We start from the raw sequence: 25,791 nt of genomic DNA on the forward strand, positions 1-25,791 counted from the left end.
TAACAATTTGATTACATGCGCGTTGCCGCCCAAAAGTAAAAAACCAGAGCATTCCGAAGCTCGTAAATTCGCAATCGAGACCCCTTATTTCGAGCCTTCTTCTTCCCAAATACTGTTTTTCACCCTATCGGTATTGTCCGATTCACAAAAGAGTCCGCCGGCTGTAAAAGCCAGGTGAACTCGCAACAAAAAAACGACGAAATATTTAAGAAATCCGCGCCACACTTGGAAATCAATAGGCCATCCACGCCGGGCACGCTTCCGCGGGGAGTTCCGACGGGATCCGGTGCAATTTCCGCTTACACGAACGCACCGATGCACGCCTCTTTCGAACAATTCATTCGCATGCGCATCGACCCGCCTCAACGGGTCCTAACTTTCGAGTGCCCGTGAATTCGAGGTCGGGACCCGGTTGCGAGTTATAATTTTATAAATAAAATTACTTCCAAGGATTATATTACCATAATCACTGAAATGGCTCTTGCTCAAGTGTAGCGGAAACAAAAAAAAATTAAAAAAAAAAAAAGAACGGAAAAAGGGGTGCAACACGAGGACTTCCCAGGAGGTCACCCATCCTAGTACTACTCTCGCCCAAGCACGCTTAACTGCGGAGTTTTGATGGGATCCGGTGCATTAGTGCTGGTATGATCGCACCCGTTCATTCACCGTAACAATTTGATTACATGCGCGTTGCCGCCCAAAAGTAAAAAACCAGATCATTCCGAAGCTCGTAAATTCGCAATCGAGACCCCTTATTTCGAGCCTTCTTCTTCCCAAATACTGTTTTTCACCCTATCGGTATTGTCCGATTCACAAAAGAGTCCGCCGGCTGTAAAAGCCAGGTGAACTCGCAACAAAAAAACGACGAAATATTTAAGAAATCCGCGCCACACTTGGAAATCAATAGGCCATCCACGCCGGGCACGCTTCCGCGGGGAGTTCCGACGGGATCCGGTGCAATTTCCGCTTACACGAACGCACCGATGCACGCCTCTTTCGAACAATTCGTTCGCATGCGCATCGACCCGCCTCAACGGGTCCTAACTTTCGAGTGCCCGTGAATTCGAGGTCGGGACCCGGTTGCGAGTTATAATTTTATAAATAAAATTACCATAATCCTTGAAATGGCTCTTGCTCAAGTGCAGCGGAAACAAAAAAAAAAAAAAATTAAAAAAAAAAAAAGAACGGAAAAAGGGGTGCAACACGAGGACTTCCCAGGAGGTCACCCATCCTAGTACTACTCTCGCCCAAGCACGCTTGACTGCGGAGTTCTGATGGGATCCGGTGCATTAGTGCTGGTATGATCGCACCCGTTCAATCACCGTAACAATTTGATTACATGCGCGTTGCCGCCCAAAAGTAAAAAACCAGAGCATTCCGAAGCTCGTAAATTCGCAACCGAGACCCCTTATTTCGAGCCTTCTTCTTCCCAAATACTGTTTTTCACCCTCCCGGTATTGTCCGATTCACAAAAGAGTCCGCCGGCTGTAAAAGCCAGGTGAACTCGAAACAAAAAAACGACGAAATATTTAAGAAATCCGCGCAACACTTGGAAATCAAGAGGCCATCCACGCCGGGCACGCTTCCGCGGGGAGTTCCGACGGGATCCGGTGCAATTTCCGCTTACACGAACGCACCGATGCACGCCTCTTTCGAACAGTTCGTTCGCATGCGCATCGACCCGCCTCAACGGGTCCTAACTTTCGAGTGCTCGTGAATTCGAGGTCGGGACCCGGTTGCGAGTTATAATTTTATAAATAAAATTACTTCCAAGGATTATATTACCATAATCACTGAAATGGCTCTTGCTCAAGTGTAGCGGAAACAAAAAAAAATTAAAAAAAAAAGAACGGAAAAAGGGGTGCAACACGAGGACTTCCCAGGTGGTCACCCATCCTAGTACTACTCTCGCCCAAGCACGCTTAACTGCGGAGTTCTGATGGGATCCGGTGCATTAGTGCTGGTATGATCGCACCCGTTCATTCACCGTAACAATTTGATTACATGCGCGTTGCCGCCCAAAAGTAAAAAACCAGAGCATTCCGAAGCTCGTAAATTCGCAATCTAGACCCCTTATTTCGAGCCTTCTTCTTCCCAAATACTGTTTTTCACCCTCCCGGTATTGTCCGATTCACAAAAGAGTCCGCCGGCTGTAAAAGCCAGGTGAACTCGCAACAAAAAAACGACGAAATATTTAAGAAATCCGCGCCACACTTGGAAATCAATAGGCCATCCACGCCGGGCACGCTTCCGCGGGGAGTTCCGACGGGATCCGGTGCAATTTCCGCTTACACGAACGCACCGATGCACGCCTCTTTCGAACAGTTCGTTCGCATGCGCATCGACCCGCCTCAACGGGTCCTAACTTTCGAGTGCTCGTGAATTCGAGGTCGGGACCCGGTTGCGAGTTATAATTTTATAAATAAAATTACTTCCAAGGATTATATTACCATAATCACTGAAATGGCTCTTGCTCAAGTGTAGCGGAAACAAAAAAAAAATTAAAAAAAAAAGAACGGAAAAAGGGGTGCAACACGAGGACTTCCCAGGTGGTCACCCATCCTAGTACTACTCTCGCCCAAGCACGCTTAACTGCGGAGTTCTGATGGGATCCGGTGCATTAGTGCTGGTATGATCGCACCCGTTCATTCACCGTAACAATTTGATTACATGCGCGTTGCCGCCCAAAAGTAAAAAACCAGAGCATTCCGAAGCTCGTAAATTCGCAATCTAGACCCCTTATTTCGAGCCTTCTTCTTCCCAAATACTGTTTTTCACCCTCCCGGTATTGTCCGATTCACAAAAGAGTCCGCCGGCTGTAAAAGCCAGGTGAACTCGCAACAAAAAAACGACGAAATATTTAAGAAATCCGCGCCACACTTGGAAATCAATAGGCCATCCACGCCGGGCACGCTTCCGCGGGGAGTTCCGACGGGATCCGGTGCAATTTCCGCTTACACGAACGCACCGATGCACGCCTCTTTCGAACAGTTCGTTCGCATGCGCATCGACCCGCCTCAACGGGTCCTAACTTTCGAGTGCTCGTGAATTCGAGGTCGGGACCCGGTTGCGAGTTATAATTTTATAAATAAAATTACTTCCAAGGATTATATTACCATAATCACTGAAATGGCTCTTGCTCAAGTGTAGCGGAAACAAAAAAAAAAAATAATAAAAAAAAAAAGAACGGAAAAAGGGGTGCAACACGAGGACTTCCCAGGTGGTCACCCATCCTAGTACTACTCTCGCCCAAGCACGCTTAACTGCGGAGTTCTGATGGGATCCGGTGCATTAGTGCTGGTATGATCGCACCCGTTCAATCACCGTAACAATTTGATTACATGCGCGTTGCCGCCCAAAAGTAAAAAACCAGAGCATTCCGAAGCTCGTAAATTCGCAACCGAGACCCCTTATTTCGAGCCTTCTTCTTCCCAAATACTGTTTTTCACCCTCCCGGTATTGTCCGATTCACAAAAGAGTCCGTCGGCTGTAAAAGCCAGGTGAACTCGCAACAAAAAAACGACGAAGTATTTAAGAAATCCGCGCAACACTTGGAAATCAAGAGGCCATCCACGCCGGGCACGCTTCCGCGGGGAGTTCCGACGGGATCCGGTGCAATTTCCGCTTACACGAACGCACCGATGCACGCCTCTTTCGAACAGTTCGTTCGCATGCGCATCGACCCGCCTCAACGGGTCCTACCTTTCGAGTGCCCGTGAATTCGAGGCCGGGGCCCGGTTGCGAGTTATAATTTTATAAATAAAATTACTTCCGAGGATTATATTACCATAATCACTGAAATGGCTCTTGCTCAAGTGTAGCGGAAACAAAAAAAAAATTAAAAAAAAAAAAGAACGGAAAAAGGGGTGCAACACGAGGACTTCCCAGGTGGTCACCCATCCTAGTACTACTCTCGCCCAAGCACGCTTAACTGCGGAGTTCTGATGGGATCCGGTGCATTAGTGCTGGTATGATCACACCCGTTCATTCACCGTAACAATTTGATTACATGCGCGTTGCCGCCCAAAAGTAAAAAACCAGAGCATTCCGAAGCTCGTAAATTCGCAATCGAGACCCCTTATTTCGAGCCTTCTTCTTCCCAAATACTGTTTTTCACCCTATCGGTATTGTCCGATTCACAAAAGAGTCCGCCGGCTGTAAAAGCCAGGTGAACTCGCAACAAAAAAACGACGAAATATTTAAGAAATCCGCGCCACACTTGGAAATCAATAGGCCATCCACGCCGGGCACGCTTCCGCGGGGAGTTCCGACGGGATCCGGTGCAATTTCCGCTTACACGAACGCACCGATGCACGCCTCTTTCGAACAATTCGTTCGCATGCGCATCGACCCGCCTCAAGGGGTCCTAACTTTCGAGTGCCCGTGAATTCGAGGTCGGGACCCGGTTGCGAGTTATAATTTTATAAATAAAATTACTTCCAAGGATTATATTACCATAATCACTGAAATGGCTCTTGCTCAAGTGTAGCGGAAACAAAAAAAAATTAAAAAAAAAAGAACGGAAAAAGGGGTGCAACACGAGGACTTCCCAGGTGGTCACCCATCCTAGTACTACTCTCGCCCAAGCACGCTTAACTGCGGAGTTCTGATGGGATCCGGTGCATTAGTGCTGGTATGATCGCACCCGTTCATTCACCGTAACAATTTGATTACATGCGCGTTGCCGCCCAAAAGTAAAAAACCAGAGCATTCCGAAGCTCGTAAATTCGCAATCTAGACCCCTTATTTCGAGCCTTCTTCTTCCCAAATACTGTTTTTCACCCTCCCGGTATTGTCCGATTCACAAAAGAGTCCGCCGGCTGTAAAAGCCAGGTGAACTCGCAACAAAAAAACGACGAAATATTTAAGAAATCCGCGCCACACTTGGAAATCAATAGGCCATCCACGCCGGGCACGCTTCCGCGGGGAGTTCCGACGGGATCCGGTGCAATTTCCGCTTACACGAACGCACCGATGCACGCCTCTTTCGAACAGTTCGTTCGCATGCGCATCGACCCGCCTCAACGGGTCCTAACTTTCGAGTGCTCGTGAATTCGAGGTCGGGACCCGGTTGCGAGTTATAATTTTATAAATAAAATTACTTCCAAGGATTATATTACCATAATCACTGAAATGGCTCTTGCTCAAGTGTAGCGGAAACAAAAAAAAAATTAAAAAAAAAAGAACGGAAAAAGGGGTGCAACACGAGGACTTCCCAGGTGGTCACCCATCCTAGTACTACTCTCGCCCAAGCACGCTTAACTGCGGAGTTCTGATGGGATCCGGTGCATTAGTGCTGGTATGATCGCACCCGTTCATTCACCGTAACAATTTGATTACATGCGCGTTGCCGCCCAAAAGTAAAAAACCAGAGCATTCCGAAGCTCGTAAATTCGCAATCTAGACCCCTTATTTCGAGCCTTCTTCTTCCCAAATACTGTTTTTCACCCTCCCGGTATTGTCCGATTCACAAAAGAGTCCGCCGGCTGTAAAAGCCAGGTGAACTCGCAACAAAAAAACGACGAAATATTTAAGAAATCCGCGCCACACTTGGAAATCAATAGGCCATCCACGCCGGGCACGCTTCCGCGGGGAGTTCCGACGGGATCCGGTGCAATTTCCGCTTACACGAACGCACCGATGCACGCCTCTTTCGAACAGTTCGTTCGCATGCGCATCGACCCGCCTCAACGGGTCCTAACTTTCGAGTGCTCGTGAATTCGAGGTCGGGACCCGGTTGCGAGTTATAATTTTATAAATAAAATTACTTCCAAGGATTATATTACCATAATCACTGAAATGGCTCTTGCTCAAGTGTAGCGGAAACAAAAAAAAAAAAAATAATAAAAAAAAAAAGAACGGAAAAAGGGGTGCAACACGAGGACTTCCCAGGTGGTCACCCATCCTAGTACTACTCTCGCCCAAGCACGCTTAACTGCGGAGTTCTGATGGGATCCGGTGCATTAGTGCTGGTATGATCGCACCCGTTCAATCACCGTAACAATTTGATTACATGCGCGTTGCCGCCCAAAAGTAAAAAACCAGAGCATTCCGAAGCTCGTAAATTCGCAACCGAGACCCCTTATTTCGAGCCTTCTTCTTCCCAAATACTGTTTTTCACCCTCCCGGTATTGTCCGATTCACAAAAGAGTCCGTCGGCTGTAAAAGCCAGGTGAACTCGCAACAAAAAAACGACGAAGTATTTAAGAAATCCGCGCAACACTTGGAAATCAAGAGGCCATCCACGCCGGGCACGCTTCCGCGGGGAGTTCCGACGGGATCCGGTGCAATTTCCGCTTACACGAACGCACCGATGCACGCCTCTTTCGAACAGTTCGTTCGCATGCGCATCGACCCGCCTCAACGGGTCCTACCTTTCGAGTGCCCGTGAATTCGAGGCCGGGGCCCGGTTGCGAGTTATAATTTTATAAATAAAATTACTTCCGAGGATTATATTACCATAATCACTGAAATGGCTCTTGCTCAAGTGTAGCGGAAACAAAAAAAAAATTAAAAAAAAAAAAGAACGGAAAAAGGGGTGCAACACGAGGACTTCCCAGGTGGTCACCCATCCTAGTACTACTCTCGCCCAAGCACGCTTAACTGCGGAGTTCTGATGGGATCCGGTGCATTAGTGCTGGTATGATCACACCCGTTCATTCACCGTAACAATTTGATTACATGCGCGTTGCCGCCCAAAAGTAAAAAACCAGAGCATTCCGAAGCTCGTAAATTCGCAATCGAGACCCCTTATTTCGAGCCTTCTTCTTCCCAAATACTGTTTTTCACCCTATCGGTATTGTCCGATTCACAAAAGAGTCCGCCGGCTGTAAAAGCCAGGTGAACTCGCAACAAAAAAACGACGAAATATTTAAGAAATCCGCGCCACACTTGGAAATCAATAGGCCATCCACGCCGGGCACGCTTCCGCGGGGAGTTCCGACGGGATCCGGTGCAATTTCCGCTTACACGAACGCACCGATGCACGCCTCTTTCGAACAATTCGTTCGCATGCGCATCGACCCGCCTCAAGGGGTCCTAACTTTCGAGTGCCCGTGAATTCGAGGTCGGGACCCGGTTGCGAGTTATAATTTTATAAATAAAATTACTTCCAAGGATTATATTACCATAATCACTGAAATGGCTCTTGCTCAAGTGTAGCGGAAACAAAAAAAAATTAAAAAAAAAAGAACGGAAAAAGGGGTGCAACACGAGGACTTCCCAGGTGGTCACCCATCCTAGTACTACTCTCGCCCAAGCACGCTTAACTGCGGAGTTCTGATGGGATCCGGTGCATTAGTGCTGGTATGATCGCACCCGTTCATTCACCGTAACAATTTGATTACATGCGCGTTGCCGCCCAAAAGTAAAAAACCAGAGCATTCCGAAGCTCGTAAATTCGCAATCTAGACCCCTTATTTCGAGCCTTCTTCTTCCCAAATACTGTTTTTCACCCTCCCGGTATTGTCCGATTCACAAAAGAGTCCGCCGGCTGTAAAAGCCAGGTGAACTCGCAACAAAAAAACGACGAAATATTTAAGAAATCCGCGCCACACTTGGAAATCAATAGGCCATCCACGCCGGGCACGCTTCCGCGGGGAGTTCCGACGGGATCCGGTGCAATTTCCGCTTACACGAACGCACCGATGCACGCCTCTTTCGAACAGTTCGTTCGCATGCGCATCGACCCGCCTCAACGGGTCCTAACTTTCGAGTGCTCGTGAATTCGAGGTCGGGACCCGGTTGCGAGTTATAATTTTATAAATAAAATTACTTCCAAGGATTATATTACCATAATCACTGAAATGGCTCTTGCTCAAGTGTAGCGGAAACAAAAAAAAAATTAAAAAAAAAAGAACGGAAAAAGGGGTGCAACACGAGGACTTCCCAGGTGGTCACCCATCCTAGTACTACTCTCGCCCAAGCACGCTTAACTGCGGAGTTCTGATGGGATCCGGTGCATTAGTGCTGGTATGATCGCACCCGTTCATTCACCGTAACAATTTGATTACATGCGCGTTGCTGCCCAAAAGTAAAAAACCAGAGCATTCCGAAGCTCGTAAATTCGCAATCTAGACCCCTTATTTCGAGCCTTCTTCTTCCCAAATACTGTTTTTCACCCTCCCGGTATTGTCCGATTCACAAAAGAGTCCGCCGGCTGTAAAAGCCAGGTGAACTCGCAACAAAAAAACGACGAAATATTTAAGAAATCCGCGCCACACTTGGAAATCAATAGGCCATCCACGCCGGGCACGCTTCCGCGGGGAGTTCCGACGGGATCCGGTGCAATTTCCGCTTACACGAACGCACCGATGCACGCCTCTTTCGAACAGTTCGTTCGCATGCGCATCGACCCGCCTCAACGGGTCCTAACTTTCGAGTGCTCGTGAATTCGAGGTCGGGACCCGGTTGCGAGTTATAATTTTATAAATAAAATTACTTCCAAGGATTATATTACCATAATCACTGAAATGGCTCTTGCTCAAGTGTAGCGGAAACAAAAAAAAAAAAAATAATAAAAAAAAAAAGAACGGAAAAAGGGGTGCAACACGAGGACTTCCCAGGTGGTCACCCATCCTAGTACTACTCTCGCCCAAGCACGCTTAACTGCGGAGTTCTGATGGGATCCGGTGCATTAGTGCTGGTATGATCGCACCCGTTCAATCACCGTAACAATTTGATTACATGCGCGTTGCCGCCCAAAAGTAAAAAACCAGAGCATTCCGAAGCTCGTAAATTCGCAACCGAGACCCCTTATTTCGAGCCTTCTTCTTCCCAAATACTGTTTTTCACCCTCCCGGTATTGTCCGATTCACAAAAGAGTCCGTCGGCTGTAAAAGCCAGGTGAACTCGCAACAAAAAAACGACGAAGTATTTAAGAAATCCGCGCAACACTTGGAAATCAAGAGGCCATCCACGCCGGGCACGCTTCCGCGGGGAGTTCCGACGGGATCCGGTGCAATTTCCGCTTACACGAACGCACCGATGCACGCCTCTTTCGAACAGTTCGTTCGCATGCGCATCGACCCGCCTCAACGGGTCCTACCTTTCGAGTGCCCGTGAATTCGAGGCCGGGGCCCGGTTGCGAGTTATAATTTTATAAATAAAATTACTTCCGAGGATTATATTACCATAATCACTGAAATGGCTCTTGCTCAAGTGTAGCGGAAACAAAAAAAAAATTAAAAAAAAAAAAGAACGGAAAAAGGGGTGCAACACGAGGACTTCCCAGGTGGTCACCCATCCTAGTACTACTCTCGCCCAAGCACGCTTAACTGCGGAGTTCTGATGGGATCCGGTGCATTAGTGCTGGTATGATCACACCCGTTCATTCACCGTAACAATTTGATTACATGCGCGTTGCCGCCCAAAAGTAAAAAACCAGAGCATTCCGAAGCTCGTAAATTCGCAATCGAGACCCCTTATTTCGAGCCTTCTTCTTCCCAAATACTGTTTTTCACCCTATCGGTATTGTCCGATTCACAAAAGAGTCCGCCGGCTGTAAAAGCCAGGTGAACTCGCAACAAAAAAACGACGAAATATTTAAGAAATCCGCGCCACACTTGGAAATCAATAGGCCATCCACGCCGGGCACGCTTCCGCGGGGAGTTCCGACGGGATCCGGTGCAATTTCCGCTTACACGAACGCACCGATGCACGCCTCTTTCGAACAATTCGTTCGCATGCGCATCGACCCGCCTCAAGGGGTCCTAACTTTCGAGTGCCCGTGAATTCGAGGTCGGGACCCGGTTGCGAGTTATAATTTTATAAATAAAATTACTTCCAAGGATTATATTACCATAATCACTGAAATGGCTCTTGCTCAAGTGTAGCGGAAACAAAAAAAAAATTAAAAAAAAAAAGAACGGAAAAAGGGGTGCAACACGAGGACTTCCCAGGAGGTCACCCATCCTAGTACTACTCTCGCCCAACATCGCTTAACTGCGGAGTTCTGATGGGATCCGGTGCATTAGTGCTGGTATGATCGCACCCGTTCAATCACCGTAACAATTTGATTACATGCGCGTTGCCGCCCAAAAGTAAAAAACCAGAGCATTCCGAAGCTCGTAAATTCGCAACCGAGACCCCTTATTTCGAGCCTTCTTCTTCCCAAATACTGTTTTTCACCCTCCCGGTATTGTCCGATTCACAAAAGAGTCCGTCGGCTGTAAAAGCCAGGTGAACTCGCAACAAAAAAACGACGAAGTATTTAAGAAATCCGCGCAACACTTGGAAATCAAGAGGCCATCCACGCCGGGCACGCTTCCGCGGGGAGTTCCGACGGGATCTGGTGCAATTTCCGCTTACACGAACGCACCGATGCACGCCTCTTTCGAACAGTTCGTTCGCATGCGCATCGACCCGCCTCAACGGGTCCTAACTTTCGAGTGCTCGTGAATTCGAGGTCGGGACCCGGTTGCGAGTTATAATTTTATAAATAAAATTACTTCCAAGGATTATATTACCATAATCACTGAAATGGCTCTTGCTCAAGTGTAGCGGAAACAAAAAAAAAAAAAATAATAAAAAAAAAAAGAACGGAAAAAGGGGTGCAACACGAGGACTTCCCAGGTGGTCACCCATCCTAGTACTACTCTCGCCCAAGCACGCTTAACTGCGGAGTTCTGATGGGATCCGGTGCATTAGTGCTGGTATGATCGCACCCGTTCAATCACCGTAACAATTTGATTACATGCGCGTTGCCGCCCAAAAGTAAAAAACCAGAGCATTCCGAAGCTCGTAAATTCGCAACCGAGACCCCTTATTTCGAGCCTTCTTCTTCCCAAATACTGTTTTTCACCCTCCCGGTATTGTCCGATTCACAAAAGAGTCCGTCGGCTGTAAAAGCCAGGTGAACTCGCAACAAAAAAACGACGAAGTATTTAAGAAATCCGCGCAACACTTGGAAATCAAGAGGCCATCCACGCCGGGCACGCTTCCGCGGGGAGTTCCGACGGGATCCGGTGCAATTTCCGCTTACACGAACGCACCGATGCACGCCTCTTTCGAACAGTTCGTTCGCATGCGCATCGACCCGCCTCAACGGGTCCTACCTTTCGAGTGCCCGTGAATTCGAGGCCGGGGCCCGGTTGCGAGTTATAATTTTATAAATAAAATTACTTCCGAGGATTATATTACCATAATCACTGAAATGGCTCTTGCTCAAGTGTAGCGGAAACAAAAAAAAAATTAAAAAAAAAAAAAGAACGGAAAAAGGGGTGCAACACGAGGACTTCCCAGGTGGTCACCCATCCTAGTACTACTCTCGCCCAAGCACGCTTAACTGCGGAGTTCTGATGGGATCCGGTGCATTAGTGCTGGTATGATCACACCCGTTCATTCACCGTAACAATTTGATTACATGCGCGTTGCCGCCCAAAAGTAAAAAACCAGAGCATTCCGAAGCTCGTAAATTCGCAATCGAGACCCCTTATTTCGAGCCTTCTTCTTCCCAAATACTGTTTTTCACCCTATCGGTATTGTCCGATTCACAAAAGAGTCCGCCGGCTGTAAAAGCCAGGTGAACTCGCAACAAAAAAACGACGAAATATTTAAGAAATCCGCGCCACACTTGGAAATCAATAGGCCATCCACGCCGGGCACGCTTCCGCGGGGAGTTCCGACGGGATCCGGTGCAATTTCCGCTTACACGAACGCACCGATGCACGCCTCTTTCGAACAATTCGTTCGCATGCGCATCGACCCGCCTCAAGGGGTCCTAACTTTCGAGTGCCCGTGAATTCGAGGTCGGGACCCGGTTGCGAGTTATAATTTTATAAATAAAATTACTTCCAAGGATTATATTACCATAATCACTGAAATGGCTCTTGCTCAAGTGTAGCGGAAACAAAAAAAAAATTAAAAAAAAAAAGAACGGAAAAAGGGGTGCAACACGAGGACTTCCCAGGAGGTCACCCATCCTAGTACTACTCTCGCCCAACATCGCTTAACTGCGGAGTTCTGATGGGATCCGGTGCATTAGTGCTGGTATGATCGCACCCGTTCAATCACCGTAACAATTTGATTACATGCGCGTTGCCGCCCAAAAGTAAAAAACCAGAGCATTCCGAAGCTCGTAAATTCGCAACCGAGACCCCTTATTTCGAGCCTTCTTCTTCCCAAATACTGTTTTTCACCCTCCCGGTATTGTCCGATTCACAAAAGAGTCCGTCGGCTGTAAAAGCCAGGTGAACTCGCAACAAAAAAACGACGAAGTATTTAAGAAATCCGCGCAACACTTGGAAATCAAGAGGCCATCCACGCCGGGCACGCTTCCGCGGGGAGTTCCGACGGGATCTGGTGCAATTTCCGCTTACACGAACGCACCGATGCACGCCTCTTTCGAACAGTTCGTTCGCATGCGCATCGACCCGCCTCAACGGGTCCTACCTTTCGAGTGCCCGTGAATTCGAGGCCGGGGCCCGGTTGCGAGTTATAATTTTATAAATAAAATTACTTCCGAGGATTATATTACCATAATCACTGAAATGGCTCTTGCTCAAGTGTAGCGGAAACAAAAAAAAAATTAAAAAAAAAAAAGAACGGAAAAAGGGGTGCAACACGAGGACTTCCCAGGTGGTCACCCATCCTAGTACTACTCTCGCCCAAGCACGCTTAACTGCGGAGTTCTGATGGGATCCGGTGCATTAGTGCTGGTATGATCACACCCGTTCATTCACCGTAACAATTTGATTACATGCGCGTTGCCGCCCAAAAGTAAAAAACCAGAGCATTCCGAAGCTCGTAAATTCGCAATCGAGACCCCTTATTTCGAGCCTTCTTCTTCCCAAATACTGTTTTTCACCCTATCGGTATTGTCCGATTCACAAAAGAGTCCGCCGGCTGTAAAAGCCAGGTGAACTCGCAACAAAAAAACGACGAAATATTTAAGAAATCCGCGCCACACTTGGAAATCAATAGGCCATCCACGCCGGGCACGCTTCCGCGGGGAGTTCCGACGGGATCCGGTGCAATTTCCGCTTACACGAACGCACCGATGCACGCCTCTTTCGAACAATTCGTTCGCATGCGCATCGACCCGCCTCAAGGGGTCCTAACTTTCGAGTGCCCGTGAATTCGAGGTCGGGACCCGGTTGCGAGTTATAATTTTATAAATAAAATTACTTCCAAGGATTATATTACCATAATCACTGAAATGGCTCTTGCTCAAGTGTAGCGGAAACAAAAAAAAAATTAAAAAAAAAAAGAACGGAAAAAGGGGTGCAACACGAGGACTTCCCAGGAGGTCACCCATCCTAGTACTACTCTCGCCCAACATCGCTTAACTGCGGAGTTCTGATGGGATCCGGTGCATTAGTGCTGGTATGATCGCACCCGTTCAATCACCGTAACAATTTGATTACATGCGCGTTGCCGCCCAAAAGTAAAAAACCAGAGCATTCCGAAGCTCGTAAATTCGCAACCGAGACCCCTTATTTCGAGCCTTCTTCTTCCCAAATACTGTTTTTCACCCTCCCGGTATTGTCCGATTCACAAAAGAGTCCGTCGGCTGTAAAAGCCAGGTGAACTCGCAACAAAAAAACGACGAAGTATTTAAGAAATCCGCGCAACACTTGGAAATCAAGAGGCCATCCACGCCGGGCACGCTTCCGCGGGGAGTTCCGACGGGATCTGGTGCAATTTCCGCTTACACGAACGCACCGATGCACGCCTCTTTCGAACAGTTCGTTCGCATGCGCATCGACCCGCCTCAACGGGTCCTACCTTTCGAGTGCCCGTGAATTCGAGGCCGGGGCCCGGTTGCGAGTTATAATTTTATAAATAAAATTACTTCCGAGGATTATATTACCATAATCACTGAAATGGCTCTTGCTCAAGTGTAGCGGAAACAAAAAAAAAATTAAAAAAAAAAAAGAACGGAAAAAGGGGTGCAACACGAGGACTTCCCAGGTGGTCACCCATCCTAGTACTACTCTCGCCCAAGCACGCTTAACTGCGGAGTTCTGATGGGATCCGGTGCATTAGTGCTGGTATAATCGCACCCGTTCATTCACCGTAACAATTTGATTACATGCGCGTTGCCGCCCAAAAGTAAAAAACCAGAGCATTCCGAAGCTCGTAAATTCGCAATCGAGACCCCTTATTTCGAGCCTTCTTCTTCCCAAATACTGTTTTTCACCCTCCCGGTATTGTCCGATTCACAAAAGAGTCCGCCGGCTGTAAAAGCCAGGTGAACTCGCAACAAAAAAACGACGAAGTATTTAAGAAATCCGCGCAACACTTGGAAATCAAGAGGCCATCCACGCCGGGCACGCTTCCGCGGGGAGTTCCGACGGGATCCGGTGCAATTTCCGCTTACACGAACGCACCGATGCACGCCTCTTTCGAACAGTTCGTTCGCATGCGCATCGACCCGCCTCAACGGGTCCTACCTTTCGAGTGCCCGTGAATTCGAGGTCGGGACCCGGTTGCGAGTTATAATTTTATAAATAAAATTACTTCCAAGGATTATATTACCATAATCACTGAAATGGCTCTTGCTCAAGTGTAGCGGAAACAAAAAAAAAAATTAAAAAAAAAAAGAACGGAAAAAGGGGTGCAACACGAGGACTTCCCAGGTGGTCACCCATCCTAGTACTACTCTCGCCCAAGCACGCTTAACTGCGGAGTTCTGATGGGATCCGGTGCATTAGTGCTGGTATGATCGCACCCGTTCATTCACCGTAACAATTTGATTACATGCGCGTTGCCGCCCAAAAGTAAAAAACCAGAGCATTCCGAAGCTCGTAAATTCGCAATCGAGACCCCTTATTTCGAGCCTTCTTCTTCCCAAATACTGTTTTTCACCCTCCCGGTATTGTCCGATTCACAAAAGAGTCCGCCGGCTGTAAAAGCCAGGTGAACTCGCAACAAAAAAACGACGAAGTATTTAAGAAATCCGTGCAACACTTGGAAATCAAGAGGCCATCCACGCCGGGCACGCTTCCGCGGGGAGTTCCGACGGGATCTGGTGCAATTTCCGCTTACACGAACGCACCGATGCACGCCTCTTTCGAACAGTTCGTTCGCATGCGCATCGACCCGCCTCAACGGGTCCTACCTTTCGAGTGCCCGTGAATTCGAGGCCGGGGCCCGGTTGCGAGTTATAATTTTATAAATAAAATTACTTCCGAGGATTATATTACCATAATCACTGAAATGGCTCTTGCTCAAGTGTAGCGGAAACAAAAAAAAAATTAAAAAAAAAAAAGAACGGAAAAAGGGGTGCAACACGAGGACTTCCCAGGTGGTCACCCATCCTAGTACTACTCTCGCCCAAGCACGCTTAACTGCGGAGTTCTGATGGGATCCGGTGCATTAGTGCTGGTATGATCGCACCCGTTCATTCACCGTAACAATTTGATTACATGCGCGTTGCCGCCCAAAAGTAAAAAACCAGAGCATTCCGAAGCTCGTAAATTCGCAATCGAGACCCCTTATTTCGAGCCTTCTTCTTCCCAAATACTGTTTTTCACCCTCCCGGTATTGTCCGATTCACAAAAGAGTCCGCCGGCTGTAAAAGCCAGGTGAACTCGCAACAAAAAAACGACGAAGTATTTAAGAAATCCGTGCAACACTTGGAAATCAAGAGGCCATCCACGCCGGGCACGCTTCCGCGGGGAGTTCCGACGGGATCTGGTGCAATTTCCGCTTACACGAACGCACCGATGCACGCCTCTTTCGAACAGTTCGTTCGCATGCGCATCGACCCGCCTCAACGGGTCCTACCTTTCGAGTGCCCGTGAATTCGAGGCCGGGGCCCGGTTGCGAGTTATAATTTTATAAATAAAATTACTTCCGAGGATTATATTACCATAATCACTGAAATGGCTCTTGCTCAAGTGTAGCGGAAACAAAAAAAAAATTAAAAAAAAAAAAGAACGGAAAAAGGGGTGCAACACGAGGACTTCCCAGGTGGTCACCCATCCTAGTACTACTCTCGCCCAAGCACGCTTAACTGCGGAGTTCTGATGGGATCCGGTGCATTAGTGCTGGTATAATCGCACCCGTTCATTCACCGTAACAATTTGATTACATGCGCGTTGCCGCCCAAAAGTAAAAAACCAGAGCATTCCGAAGCTCGTAAATTCGCAATCGAGACCCCTTATTTCGAGCCTTCTTCTTCCCAAATACTGTTTTTCACCCTCCCGGTATTGTCCGATTCACAAAAGAGTCCGCCGGCTGTAAAAGCCAGGTGAACTCGCAACAAAAAAACGACGAAGTATTTAAGAAATCCGCGCAACACTTGGAAATCAAGAGGCCATCCACGCCGGGCACGCTTCCGCGGGGAGTTCCGACGGGATCCGGTGCAATTTCCGCTTACACGAACGCACCGATGCACGCCTCTTTCGAACAGTTCGTTCGCATGCGCATCGACCCGCCTCAACGGGTCCTACCTTTCGAGTGCCCGTGAATTCGAGGTCGGGACCCGGTTGCGAGTTATAATTTTATAAATAAAATTACTTCCAAGGATTATATTACCATAATCACTGAAATGGCTCTTGCTCAAGTGTAGCGGAAACAAAAAAAAAAATTAAAAAAAAAAAGAACGGAAAAAGGGGTGCAACACGAGGACTTCCCAGGTGGTCACCCATCCTAGTACTACTCTCGCCCAAGCACGCTTAACTGCGGAGTTCTGATGGGATCCGGTGCATTAGTGCTGGTATGATCGCACCCGTTCATTCACCGTAACAATTTGATTACATGCGCGTTGCCGCCCAAAAGTAAAAAACCAGAGCATTCCGAAGCTCGTAAATTCGCAATCGAGACCCCTTATTTCGAGCCTTCTTCTTCCCAAATACTGTTTTTCACCCTCCCGGTATTGTCCGATTCACAAAAGAGTCCGCCGGCTGTAAAAGCCAGGTGAACTCGCAACAAAAAAACGACGAAGTATTTAAGAAATCCGCGCAACACTTGGAAATCAAGAGGCCATCCACGCCGGGCACGCTTCCGCGGGGAGTTCCGACGGGATCCGGTGCAATTTCCGCTTACACGAACGCACCGATGCACGCCTCTTTCGAACAGTTCGTTCGCATGCGCATCGACCCGCCTCAACGGGTCCTACCTTTCGAGTGCCCGTGAATTCGAGGTCGGGACCCGGTTGCGAGTTATAATTTTATAAATAAAATTACTTCCAAGGATTATATTACCATAATCACTGAAATGGCTCTTGCTCAAGTGTAGCGGAAACAAAAAAAAAATTTTAAAAAAAAAAGAACGGAAAAAGGGGTGCAACACGAGGACTTCCCAGGAGGTCACCCATCCTAGTACTACTCTCGCCCAAGCACGCTTAACTGCGGAGTTCTGATGGGATCCGGTGCATTAGTGCTGGTATGATCGCACCCGTTCATTCACCGTAACAATTTGATTACATGCGCGTTGCCGCCCAAAAGTAAAAAACCAGAGCATTCCGAAGCTCGTAAATTCGCAATCGAGACCCCTTATTTCGAGCCTTCTTCTTCCGAAATACTGTTTTTCACCCTATCGGTATTGTCCGATTCACAAAAGAGTCCGCCGGCTGTAAAAGCCAGGTGAACTCGCAACAAAAAAACGACGAAGTATTTAAGAAATCCGCGCCACACTTGGAAATCAATAGGCCATCCACGCCGGGCACGCTTCCGTGGGGAGTTCCGACGGGATCCGGTGCAATTTCCGCTTACACGAACGCACCGATGCACGCCTCTTTCGAACAGTTCGTTCGCATGCGCATCGACCCGCCTCAACGGGTCCTACCTTTCGAGTGCCCGTGAATTCGAGGTCGGGACCCGGTTGCGAGTTATAATTTTATAAATAAAATTACTTCCGAGGATTATATTACCATAATCACTGAAATGGCTCTTGCTCAAGTGTAGCGGAAACAAAAAAAAAATTAAAAAAAAAAAGAACGGAAAAAGGGGTGCAACACGAGGACTTCCCAGGTGGTCACCCATCCTAGTACTACTCTCGCCCAAGCACGCTTCACTGCGGAGTTCTGATGGGATCCGGTGCATTAGTGCTGGTATGATCGCACCCGTTCATTCACCGTAACAATTTGATTACATGCGCGTTGCCGCCCAAAAGTAAAAAACCAGAGCATTCCGAAGCTCGTAAATTCGCAATCGAGACCCCTTATTTCGAGCCTTCTTCTTCCCAAATACTGTTTTTCACCCTATCGGTATTGTCCGATTCACAAAAGAGTCCGCCGGCTGTAAAAGCCAGGTGAACTCGCAACAAAAAAACGACGAAATATTTAAGAAATCCGCGCCACACTTGGAAATCAATAGGCCATCCACGCCGGGCACGCTTCCGCGGGGAGTTCCGACGGGATCCGGTGCAATTTCCGCTTACACGAACGCACCGATGCACGCCTCTTTCGAACAGTTCGTTCGCATGCGCATCGACCCGCCTCAACGGGTCCTAACTTTCGAGTGCTCGTGAATTCGAGGTCGGGACCCGGTTGCGAGTTATAATTTTATAAATAAAATTACTTCCAAGGATTATATTACCATAATCACTGAAATGGCTCTTGCTCAAGTGTAGCGGAAACAAAAAAAAAATTAAAAAAAAAACAGAACGGAAAAAGGGGTGCAACACGAGGACTTCCCAGGAGGTCACCCATCCTAGTGCTACTCTCGCCCAACATCGCTTAACTGCGGAGTTCTGATGGGATCCGGTGCATTAGTGCTGGTATGATCGCACCCGTTCATTCACCGTAACAATTTGATTACATGCGCGTTGCCGCCCAAAAGTAAAAAACCAGAGCATTCCGAAGCTCGTAAATTCGCAATCGAGACCCCTTATTTCGAGCCTTCTTCTTCCCAAATTCTGTTTTTCACCCTATCGGTATTGTCCGATTCACAAAAGAGTCCGCCGGCTGTAAAAGCCAGGTGAACTCGCAACAAAAACACGACGAAATATTTAAGAAATCCGCGCCACACTTGGAAATCAATAGGCCATCCACGCCGGGCACGCTTCCGCGGGGAGTTCTGACGGGATCCGGTGCAATTTCCGCTTACACGAACGCACCGATGCACGCCTCTTTCGAACAGTTCGTTCGCATGCGCATCGACCCGCCTCAACGGGTCCTACCTTTCGAGTGCCCGTGAATTCGAGGTCGGGACCCAGTTGCGAGTTATAATTTTATAAATAAAATTACTTCCGAGGATTATATTACCATAATCACTGAAATGGCTCTTGCTCAAGTGTAGCGGAAACAAAAAAAAAAAATTAAAAAAAAAAAAAGAACGGAAAAAGGGGTGCAACACGAGGACTTCCCAGGTGGTCACCCATCCTAGTACTACTCTCGCCCAAGCACGCTTAACTGCGGAGTTCTGATGGGATCCGGTGCATTAGTGCTGGTATGATCGCACCCGTTCATTCACCGTAACAATTTGATTACATGCGCGTTGCCGCCCAAAAGTAAAAACCAGAGCATTCCGAAGCTCGTAAATTCGCAATCGAGACCCCTTATTTCGAGCCTTCTTCTTCCCAAATACTGTTTTTCACCCTCCCGGTATTGTCCGATTCACAAAAGAGTCCGCCGGCTGTAAAAGCCAGGTGAACTCGCAACAAAAAAACGACGAAGTATTTAAGAAATCCGTGCAACACTTGGAAATCAAGAGGCCATCCACGCCGGGCACGCTTCCGCGGGGAGTTCCGACGGGATCTGGTGCAATTTCCGCTTACACGAACGCACCGATGCACGCCTCTTTCGAACAGTTCGTTCGCATGCGCATCGACCCGCCTCAACGGGTCCTACCTTTCGAGTGCCCGTGAATTCGAGGCCGGGGCCCGGTTGCGAGTTATAATTTTATAAATAAAATTACTTCCGAGGATTATATTACCATAATCACTGAAATGGCTCTTGCTCAAGTGTAGCGGAAACAAAAAAAAAATTAAAAAAAAAAAAGAACGGAAAAAGGGGTGCAACACGAGGACTTCCCAGGTGGTCACCCATCCTAGTACTACTCTCGCCCAAGCACGCTTAACTGCGGAGTTCTGATGGGATCCGGTGCATTAGTGCTGGTATAATCGCACCCGTTCATTCACCGTAACAATTTGATTACATGCGCGTTGCCGCCCAAAAGTAAAAAACCAGAGCATTCCGAAGCTCGTAAATTCGCAATCGAGACCCCTTATTTCGAGCCTTCTTCTTCCCAAATACTGTTTTTCACCCTCCCGGTATTGTCCGATTCACAAAAGAGTCCGCCGGCTGTAAAAGCCAGGTGAACTCGCAACAAAAAAACGACGAAGTATTTAAGAAATCCGCGCAACACTTGGAAATCAAGAGGCCATCCACGCCGGGCACGCTTCCGCGGGGAGTTCCGACGGGATCCGGTGCAATTTCCGCTTACACGAACGCACCGATGCACGCCTCTTTCGAACAGTTCGTTCGCATGCGCATCGACCCGCCTCAACGGGTCCTACCTTTCGAGTGCCCGTGAATTCGAGGTCGGGACCCGGTTGCGAGTTATAATTTTATAAATAAAATTACTTCCAAGGATTATATTACCATAATCACTGAAATGGCTCTTGCTCAAGTGTAGCGGAAACAAAAAAAAAAATTAAAAAAAAAAAGAACGGAAAAAGGGGTGCAACACGAGGACTTCCCAGGTGGTCACCCATCCTAGTACTACTCTCGCCCAAGCACGCTTAACTGCGGAGTTCTGATGGGATCCGGTGCATTAGTGCTGGTATGATCGCACCCGTTCATTCACCGTAACAATTTGATTACATGCGCGTTGCCGCCCAAAAGTAAAAAACCAGAGCATTCCGAAGCTCGTAAATTCGCAATCGAGACCCCTTATTTCGAGCCTTCTTCTTCCCAAATACTGTTTTTCACCCTCCCGGTATTGTCCGATTCACAAAAGAGTCCGCCGGCTGTAAAAGCCAGGTGAACTCGCAACAAAAAAACGACGAAGTATTTAAGAAATCCGCGCAACACTTGGAAATCAAGAGGCCATCCACGCCGGGCACGCTTCCGCGGGGAGTTCCGACGGGATCCGGTGCAATTTCCGCTTACACGAACGCACCGATGCACGCCTCTTTCGAACAGTTCGTTCGCATGCGCATCGACCCGCCTCAACGGGTCCTACCTTTCGAGTGCCCGTGAATTCGAGGTCGGGACCCGGTTGCGAGTTATAATTTTATAAATAAAATTACTTCCAAGGATTATATTACCATAATCACTGAAATGGCTCTTGCTCAAGTGTAGCGGAAACAAAAAAAAAATTTTAAAAAAAAAAGAACGGAAAAAGGGGTGCAACACGAGGACTTCCCAGGAGGTCACCCATCCTAGTACTACTCTCGCCCAAGCACGCTTAACTGCGGAGTTCTGATGGGATCCGGTGCATTAGTGCTGGTATGATCGCACCCGTTCATTCACCGTAACAATTTGATTACATGCGCGTTGCCGCCCAAAAGTAAAAAACCAGAGCATTCCGAAGCTCGTAAATTCGCAATCGAGACCCCTTATTTCGAGCCTTCTTCTTCCCAAATACTGTTTTTCACCCTATCGGTATTGTCCGATTCACAAAAGAGTCCGCCGGCTGTAAAAGCCAGGTGAACTCGCAACAAAAAAACGACGAAATATTTAAGAAATCCGCGCCACACTTGGAAATCAATAGGCCATCCACGCCGGGCACGCTTCCGCGGGGAGTTCCGACGGGATCCGGTGCAATTTCCGCTTACACGAACGCACCGATGCACGCCTCTTTCGAACAGTTCGTTCGCATGCGCATCGACCCGCCTCAACGGGTCCTAACTTTCGAGTGCTCGTGAATTCGAGGTCGGGACCCGGTTGCGAGTTATAATTTTATAAATAAAATTACTTCCAAGGATTATATTACCATAATCACTGAAATGGCTCTTGCTCAAGTGTAGCGGAAACAAAAAAAAAATTAAAAAAAAAACAGAACGGAAAAAGGGGTGCAACACGAGGACTTCCCAGGAGGTCACCCATCCTAGTGCTACTCTCGCCCAACATCGCTTAACTGCGGAGTTCTGATGGGATCCGGTGCATTAGTGCTGGTATGATCGCACCCGTTCATTCACCGTAACAATTTGATTACATGCGCGTTGCCGCCCAAAAGTAAAAAACCAGAGCATTCCGAAGCTCGTAAATTCGCAATCGAGACCCCTTATTTCGAGCCTTCTTCTTCCCAAATTCTGTTTTTCACCCTATCGGTATTGTCCGATTCACAAAAGAGTCCGCCGGCTGTAAAAGCCAGGTGAACTCGCAACAAAAACACGACGAAATATTTAAGAAATCCGCGCCACACTTGGAAATCAATAGGCCATCCACGCCGGGCACGCTTCCGCGGGGAGTTCTGACGGGATCCGGTGCAATTTCCGCTTACACGAACGCACCGATGCACGCCTCTTTCGAACAGTTCGTTCGCATGCGCATCGACCCGCCTCAACGGGTCCTACCTTTCGAGTGCCCGTGAATTCGAGGTCGGGACCCAGTTGCGAGTTATAATTTTATAAATAAAATTACTTCCGAGGATTATATTACCATAATCACTGAAATGGCTCTTGCTCAAGTGTAGCGGAAACAAAAAAAAAAAATTAAAAAAAAAAAAGAACGGAAAAAGGGGTGCAACACGAGGACTTCCCAGGTGGTCACCCATCCTAGTACTACTCTCGCCCAAGCACGCTTAACTGCGGAGTTCTGATGGGATCCGGTGCATTAGTGCTGGTATGATCGCACCCGTTCATTCACCGTAACAATTTGATTACATGCGCGTTGCCGCCCAAAAGTAAAAACCAGAGCATTCCGAAGCTCGTAAATTCGCAATCGAGACCCCTTATTTCGAGCCTTCTTCTTCCCAAATACTGTTTTTCACCCTATCGGTATTGTCCGATTCACAAAAGAGTCCGCCGGCTGTAAAAGCCAGGTGAACTCGCAACAAAAAAACGACGAAGTATTTAAGAAATCCGCGCAACACTTGGAAATCAATAGGCCATCCACGCCGGGCACGCTTCCGCGGGGAGTTCCGACGGGATCCGGTGCAATTTCCGCTTACACGAACGCACCGATGCACGCCTCTTTCGAACAGTTCGTTCGCATGCGCATCGACCCGCCTCAACGGGTCCTACCTTTCGAGTGCCCGTGAATTCGAGGTCGGGACCCGGTTGCGAGTTATAATTTTATAAATAAAATTACTTCCGAGGATTATATTACCATAATCACTGAAATGGCTCTTGCTCAAGTGTAGCGGAAACAAAAAAAAAAAATAATAAAAAAAAAAAGAACGGAAAAAGGGGTGCAACACGAGGACTTCCCAGGTGGTCACCCATCCTAGTACTACTCTCGCCCAAGCACGCTTAACTGCGGGGTTCTGATGGGATCCGGTGCATTAGTGCTGGTATGATCGCACCCGTTCATTCACCGTAACAATTTGATTACATGCGCGTTGCCGCCCAAAAGTAAAAACCAGAGCATTCCGAAGCTCGTAAATTCGCAATCGAGACCCCTTATTTCGAGCCTTCTTCTTCCCAAATACTGTTTTTCACCCTATCGGTATTGTCCGATTCACAAAAGAGTCCGCCGGCTGTGAAAGCCAGGTGAACTCGCAACAAAAAAACGACGAAGTATTTAAGAAATCCGCGCAACACTTGGAAATCAATAGGCCATCCACGCCGGGCACGCTTCCGCGGGGAGTTCCGACGGGATCCGGTGCAATTTCCGCTTACATGAACGCACCGATGCACGCCTCTTTCGAACAGTTCGTTCGCATGCGCATCGACCCGCCTCAACGGGTCCTAACTTTCGAGTGCTCGTGAATTCGAGGTCGGGACCCGGTTGCGAGTTATAATTTTATAAATAAAATTACTTCCAAGGATTATATTACCATAATCACTGAAATGGCTCTTGCTCAAATGTAGCGGAAACAAAAAAAAAATTAAAAAAAAACAGAACGGAAAAAGGGGTGCAACACGAGGACTTCCCAGGAGGTCACCCATCCTAGTACTACTCTCGCCCAACATCGCTTAACTGCGGAGTTCTGATGGGATCCGGTGCATTAGTGCTGGTATGATCGCACCCGTTCATTCACCGTAACAATTTGATTACATGCGCGTTGCCGCCCAAAAGTAAAAAACCAGAGCATTCCGAAGCTCGTAAATTCGCAATCGAGACCCCTTATTTCGAGCCTTCTTCTTCCCAAATTCTGTTTTTCACCCTATCGGTATTGTCCGATTCACAAAAGAGTCCGCCGGCTGTAAAAGCCAGGTGAACTCGCAACAAAAAAACGACGAAATATTTAAGAAATCCGCGCCACACTTGGAAATCAATAGGCCATCCACGCCGGGCACGCTTCCGCGGGGAGTTCCGACGGGATCCGGTGCAATTTCCGCTTACACGAACGCACCGATGCACGCCTCTTTCGAACAATTCGTTCGCATGCGCATCGACCCGCCTCAACGGGTCCTACCTTTCGAGTGCCCGTGAATTCGAGGTCGGGACCCGGTTGCGAGTTATAATTTTATAAATAAAATTACTTCCAAGGATTATATTACCATAATCACTGAAATGGCTCTTGCTCAAGTGTAGCGGAAACAAAAAAAAAATTAAAAAAAAAAAAGAACGGAAAAAGGGGTGCAACACGAGGACTTCCCAGGTGGTCACCCATCCTAGTACTACTCTCGCCCAAGCACGCTTAACTGCGGAGTTCTGATGGGATCGGGTGCATTGGTGCTGGTATGATCGCACCCGTTCATTCACCGTAACAATTTGATTACATGCGCGTTGCCGCCCAAAAGTAAAAAACCAGAGCATTCCGAAGCTCGTAAATTCGCAATCGAGACCCCTTATTTCGAGCCTTCTTCTTCCCAAATACTGTTTTTCACCCTATCGGTATTGTCCGATTCACAAAAGAGTCCGCCGGCTGTAAAAGCCAGGTGAACTCGCAACAAAAAAACGACGAAATATTTAAGAAATCCGCGCCACACTTGGAAATCAATAGGCCATCCACGCCGGGCACGCTTCCGCGGGGAGTTCCGACGGGATCCGGTGCAATTTCCGCTTACACGAACGCACCGATGCACGCCTCTTTCGAACAATTCGTTCGCATGCGCATCGACCCGCCTCAATGGGTCCTAACTTTCGAGTGCCCGTGAATTCGAGGTCGGGACCCGGTTGCGAGTTATAATTTTATAAATAAAATTACTTCCAAGGATTATATTACCATAATCACTGAAATGGCTCTTGCTCAAGTGTAGCGGAAACAAAAAAAAAAATTAAAAAAAAAAAAAAGAACGGAAAAAGGGGTGCAACACGAGGACTTCCCAGGAGGTCACCCATCCTAGTACTACTCTCGCCCAAGCACGCTTAACTGCAGAGTTCTGATGGGATCCGGTGCATTAGTGCTGGTATGATCGCACCCGTTCATTCACCGTAACAATTTGATTACATGCGCGTTGCCGCCCAAAAGTAAAAAACCAGAGCATTCCGAAGCTCGTAAATTCGCAATCGAGACCCCTTATTTCGAGCCTTCTTCTTCCCAAATTCTGTTTTTCACCCTATCGGTATTGTCCGATTCACAAAAGTGTCCGCCGGCTGTAAAAGCCAGGTGAACTCGCAACAAAAACACGACGAAATATTTAAGAAATCCGCGCCACACTTGGAAATCAATAGGCCATCCACGCCGGGCACGCTTCCGCGGGGAGTTCCGACGGGATCCGGTGCAATTTCCGCTTACACGAACGCACCGATGCACGCCTCTTTCGAACAGTTCGTTCGCATGCGCATCGACCCGCCTCAACGGGTCCTACCTTTCGAGTGCCCGTGAATTCGAGGTCGGGACCCAG

At 47.9% G+C, this 25,791-nt stretch overlaps 38 non-coding genes across 38 annotated transcripts; all 38 read right to left on the bottom strand.

Annotated features, from left to right (window-relative positions):
- Nucleotides 1–537: 537 nt before the first annotated feature.
- On the bottom strand, nucleotides 538–656 carry LOC130811781 (5S ribosomal RNA). Its single transcript, XR_009041404.1, has one exon. It is a non-coding gene; the product is annotated as a 5S ribosomal RNA (ribosomal RNA).
- A 537-nt stretch (nucleotides 657–1,193) lies between these two features.
- LOC130811756 (5S ribosomal RNA) lies at nucleotides 1,194–1,312 on the bottom strand. The gene has a single exon (XR_009041380.1). It is a non-coding gene; the product is annotated as a 5S ribosomal RNA (ribosomal RNA).
- A 546-nt stretch (nucleotides 1,313–1,858) lies between these two features.
- On the bottom strand, nucleotides 1,859–1,977 carry LOC130811677 (5S ribosomal RNA). The gene has a single exon (XR_009041306.1). It is a non-coding gene; the product is annotated as a 5S ribosomal RNA (ribosomal RNA).
- Nucleotides 1,978–2,524: 547 nt separating this feature from the next.
- Nucleotides 2,525–2,643, bottom strand: LOC130811679 (5S ribosomal RNA). The gene has a single exon (XR_009041308.1). It is a non-coding gene; the product is annotated as a 5S ribosomal RNA (ribosomal RNA).
- Nucleotides 2,644–3,195: 552 nt separating this feature from the next.
- LOC130811680 (5S ribosomal RNA) lies at nucleotides 3,196–3,314 on the bottom strand. The gene has a single exon (XR_009041309.1). It is a non-coding gene; the product is annotated as a 5S ribosomal RNA (ribosomal RNA).
- Nucleotides 3,315–3,863: 549 nt separating this feature from the next.
- LOC130811731 (5S ribosomal RNA) lies at nucleotides 3,864–3,982 on the bottom strand. Its single transcript, XR_009041356.1, has one exon. It is a non-coding gene; the product is annotated as a 5S ribosomal RNA (ribosomal RNA).
- Nucleotides 3,983–4,528: 546 nt separating this feature from the next.
- LOC130811681 (5S ribosomal RNA) lies at nucleotides 4,529–4,647 on the bottom strand. The gene has a single exon (XR_009041310.1). It is a non-coding gene; the product is annotated as a 5S ribosomal RNA (ribosomal RNA).
- A 547-nt stretch (nucleotides 4,648–5,194) lies between these two features.
- On the bottom strand, nucleotides 5,195–5,313 carry LOC130811682 (5S ribosomal RNA). The gene has a single exon (XR_009041311.1). It is a non-coding gene; the product is annotated as a 5S ribosomal RNA (ribosomal RNA).
- A 554-nt stretch (nucleotides 5,314–5,867) lies between these two features.
- Nucleotides 5,868–5,986, bottom strand: LOC130811683 (5S ribosomal RNA). The gene has a single exon (XR_009041312.1). It is a non-coding gene; the product is annotated as a 5S ribosomal RNA (ribosomal RNA).
- Nucleotides 5,987–6,535: 549 nt separating this feature from the next.
- Nucleotides 6,536–6,654, bottom strand: LOC130811732 (5S ribosomal RNA). The gene has a single exon (XR_009041357.1). It is a non-coding gene; the product is annotated as a 5S ribosomal RNA (ribosomal RNA).
- Nucleotides 6,655–7,200: 546 nt separating this feature from the next.
- On the bottom strand, nucleotides 7,201–7,319 carry LOC130811684 (5S ribosomal RNA). The gene has a single exon (XR_009041313.1). It is a non-coding gene; the product is annotated as a 5S ribosomal RNA (ribosomal RNA).
- A 547-nt stretch (nucleotides 7,320–7,866) lies between these two features.
- On the bottom strand, nucleotides 7,867–7,985 carry LOC130811685 (5S ribosomal RNA). The gene has a single exon (XR_009041314.1). It is a non-coding gene; the product is annotated as a 5S ribosomal RNA (ribosomal RNA).
- A 554-nt stretch (nucleotides 7,986–8,539) lies between these two features.
- LOC130811686 (5S ribosomal RNA) lies at nucleotides 8,540–8,658 on the bottom strand. Its single transcript, XR_009041315.1, has one exon. It is a non-coding gene; the product is annotated as a 5S ribosomal RNA (ribosomal RNA).
- A 549-nt stretch (nucleotides 8,659–9,207) lies between these two features.
- LOC130811733 (5S ribosomal RNA) lies at nucleotides 9,208–9,326 on the bottom strand. The gene has a single exon (XR_009041358.1). It is a non-coding gene; the product is annotated as a 5S ribosomal RNA (ribosomal RNA).
- Nucleotides 9,327–9,874: 548 nt separating this feature from the next.
- Nucleotides 9,875–9,993, bottom strand: LOC130811885 (5S ribosomal RNA). The gene has a single exon (XR_009041502.1). It is a non-coding gene; the product is annotated as a 5S ribosomal RNA (ribosomal RNA).
- Nucleotides 9,994–10,547: 554 nt separating this feature from the next.
- Nucleotides 10,548–10,666, bottom strand: LOC130811687 (5S ribosomal RNA). Its single transcript, XR_009041316.1, has one exon. It is a non-coding gene; the product is annotated as a 5S ribosomal RNA (ribosomal RNA).
- A 550-nt stretch (nucleotides 10,667–11,216) lies between these two features.
- On the bottom strand, nucleotides 11,217–11,335 carry LOC130811734 (5S ribosomal RNA). The gene has a single exon (XR_009041359.1). It is a non-coding gene; the product is annotated as a 5S ribosomal RNA (ribosomal RNA).
- A 548-nt stretch (nucleotides 11,336–11,883) lies between these two features.
- Nucleotides 11,884–12,002, bottom strand: LOC130811886 (5S ribosomal RNA). Its single transcript, XR_009041503.1, has one exon. It is a non-coding gene; the product is annotated as a 5S ribosomal RNA (ribosomal RNA).
- A 549-nt stretch (nucleotides 12,003–12,551) lies between these two features.
- Nucleotides 12,552–12,670, bottom strand: LOC130811735 (5S ribosomal RNA). The gene has a single exon (XR_009041360.1). It is a non-coding gene; the product is annotated as a 5S ribosomal RNA (ribosomal RNA).
- A 548-nt stretch (nucleotides 12,671–13,218) lies between these two features.
- Nucleotides 13,219–13,337, bottom strand: LOC130811887 (5S ribosomal RNA). Its single transcript, XR_009041504.1, has one exon. It is a non-coding gene; the product is annotated as a 5S ribosomal RNA (ribosomal RNA).
- A 549-nt stretch (nucleotides 13,338–13,886) lies between these two features.
- On the bottom strand, nucleotides 13,887–14,005 carry LOC130811751 (5S ribosomal RNA). The gene has a single exon (XR_009041375.1). It is a non-coding gene; the product is annotated as a 5S ribosomal RNA (ribosomal RNA).
- Nucleotides 14,006–14,554: 549 nt separating this feature from the next.
- On the bottom strand, nucleotides 14,555–14,673 carry LOC130811688 (5S ribosomal RNA). Its single transcript, XR_009041317.1, has one exon. It is a non-coding gene; the product is annotated as a 5S ribosomal RNA (ribosomal RNA).
- A 549-nt stretch (nucleotides 14,674–15,222) lies between these two features.
- On the bottom strand, nucleotides 15,223–15,341 carry LOC130811690 (5S ribosomal RNA). The gene has a single exon (XR_009041319.1). It is a non-coding gene; the product is annotated as a 5S ribosomal RNA (ribosomal RNA).
- A 549-nt stretch (nucleotides 15,342–15,890) lies between these two features.
- On the bottom strand, nucleotides 15,891–16,009 carry LOC130811752 (5S ribosomal RNA). The gene has a single exon (XR_009041376.1). It is a non-coding gene; the product is annotated as a 5S ribosomal RNA (ribosomal RNA).
- A 549-nt stretch (nucleotides 16,010–16,558) lies between these two features.
- On the bottom strand, nucleotides 16,559–16,677 carry LOC130811691 (5S ribosomal RNA). Its single transcript, XR_009041320.1, has one exon. It is a non-coding gene; the product is annotated as a 5S ribosomal RNA (ribosomal RNA).
- A 549-nt stretch (nucleotides 16,678–17,226) lies between these two features.
- On the bottom strand, nucleotides 17,227–17,345 carry LOC130812068 (5S ribosomal RNA). Its single transcript, XR_009041673.1, has one exon. It is a non-coding gene; the product is annotated as a 5S ribosomal RNA (ribosomal RNA).
- Nucleotides 17,346–17,893: 548 nt separating this feature from the next.
- Nucleotides 17,894–18,012, bottom strand: LOC130811757 (5S ribosomal RNA). The gene has a single exon (XR_009041381.1). It is a non-coding gene; the product is annotated as a 5S ribosomal RNA (ribosomal RNA).
- Nucleotides 18,013–18,561: 549 nt separating this feature from the next.
- On the bottom strand, nucleotides 18,562–18,680 carry LOC130811906 (5S ribosomal RNA). Its single transcript, XR_009041522.1, has one exon. It is a non-coding gene; the product is annotated as a 5S ribosomal RNA (ribosomal RNA).
- Nucleotides 18,681–19,232: 552 nt separating this feature from the next.
- LOC130811692 (5S ribosomal RNA) lies at nucleotides 19,233–19,351 on the bottom strand. The gene has a single exon (XR_009041321.1). It is a non-coding gene; the product is annotated as a 5S ribosomal RNA (ribosomal RNA).
- Nucleotides 19,352–19,899: 548 nt separating this feature from the next.
- LOC130811753 (5S ribosomal RNA) lies at nucleotides 19,900–20,018 on the bottom strand. Its single transcript, XR_009041377.1, has one exon. It is a non-coding gene; the product is annotated as a 5S ribosomal RNA (ribosomal RNA).
- A 549-nt stretch (nucleotides 20,019–20,567) lies between these two features.
- On the bottom strand, nucleotides 20,568–20,686 carry LOC130811693 (5S ribosomal RNA). Its single transcript, XR_009041322.1, has one exon. It is a non-coding gene; the product is annotated as a 5S ribosomal RNA (ribosomal RNA).
- Nucleotides 20,687–21,235: 549 nt separating this feature from the next.
- LOC130812183 (5S ribosomal RNA) lies at nucleotides 21,236–21,354 on the bottom strand. The gene has a single exon (XR_009041784.1). It is a non-coding gene; the product is annotated as a 5S ribosomal RNA (ribosomal RNA).
- A 549-nt stretch (nucleotides 21,355–21,903) lies between these two features.
- On the bottom strand, nucleotides 21,904–22,022 carry LOC130811907 (5S ribosomal RNA). The gene has a single exon (XR_009041523.1). It is a non-coding gene; the product is annotated as a 5S ribosomal RNA (ribosomal RNA).
- Nucleotides 22,023–22,573: 551 nt separating this feature from the next.
- Nucleotides 22,574–22,692, bottom strand: LOC130811694 (5S ribosomal RNA). Its single transcript, XR_009041323.1, has one exon. It is a non-coding gene; the product is annotated as a 5S ribosomal RNA (ribosomal RNA).
- A 551-nt stretch (nucleotides 22,693–23,243) lies between these two features.
- On the bottom strand, nucleotides 23,244–23,362 carry LOC130811783 (5S ribosomal RNA). The gene has a single exon (XR_009041406.1). It is a non-coding gene; the product is annotated as a 5S ribosomal RNA (ribosomal RNA).
- Nucleotides 23,363–23,909: 547 nt separating this feature from the next.
- Nucleotides 23,910–24,028, bottom strand: LOC130811888 (5S ribosomal RNA). The gene has a single exon (XR_009041505.1). It is a non-coding gene; the product is annotated as a 5S ribosomal RNA (ribosomal RNA).
- Nucleotides 24,029–24,577: 549 nt separating this feature from the next.
- Nucleotides 24,578–24,696, bottom strand: LOC130811860 (5S ribosomal RNA). Its single transcript, XR_009041480.1, has one exon. It is a non-coding gene; the product is annotated as a 5S ribosomal RNA (ribosomal RNA).
- A 552-nt stretch (nucleotides 24,697–25,248) lies between these two features.
- LOC130811764 (5S ribosomal RNA) lies at nucleotides 25,249–25,367 on the bottom strand. Its single transcript, XR_009041387.1, has one exon. It is a non-coding gene; the product is annotated as a 5S ribosomal RNA (ribosomal RNA).
- Nucleotides 25,368–25,791: the final 424 nt, after the last annotated feature.

Source organism: Amaranthus tricolor, chromosome 4 (assembly GCF_026212465.1).
Source record: "Amaranthus tricolor cultivar Red isolate AtriRed21 chromosome 4, ASM2621246v1, whole genome shotgun sequence".
NCBI classification, from domain to species: Eukaryota; Viridiplantae; Streptophyta; class Magnoliopsida; order Caryophyllales; family Amaranthaceae; genus Amaranthus; species Amaranthus tricolor.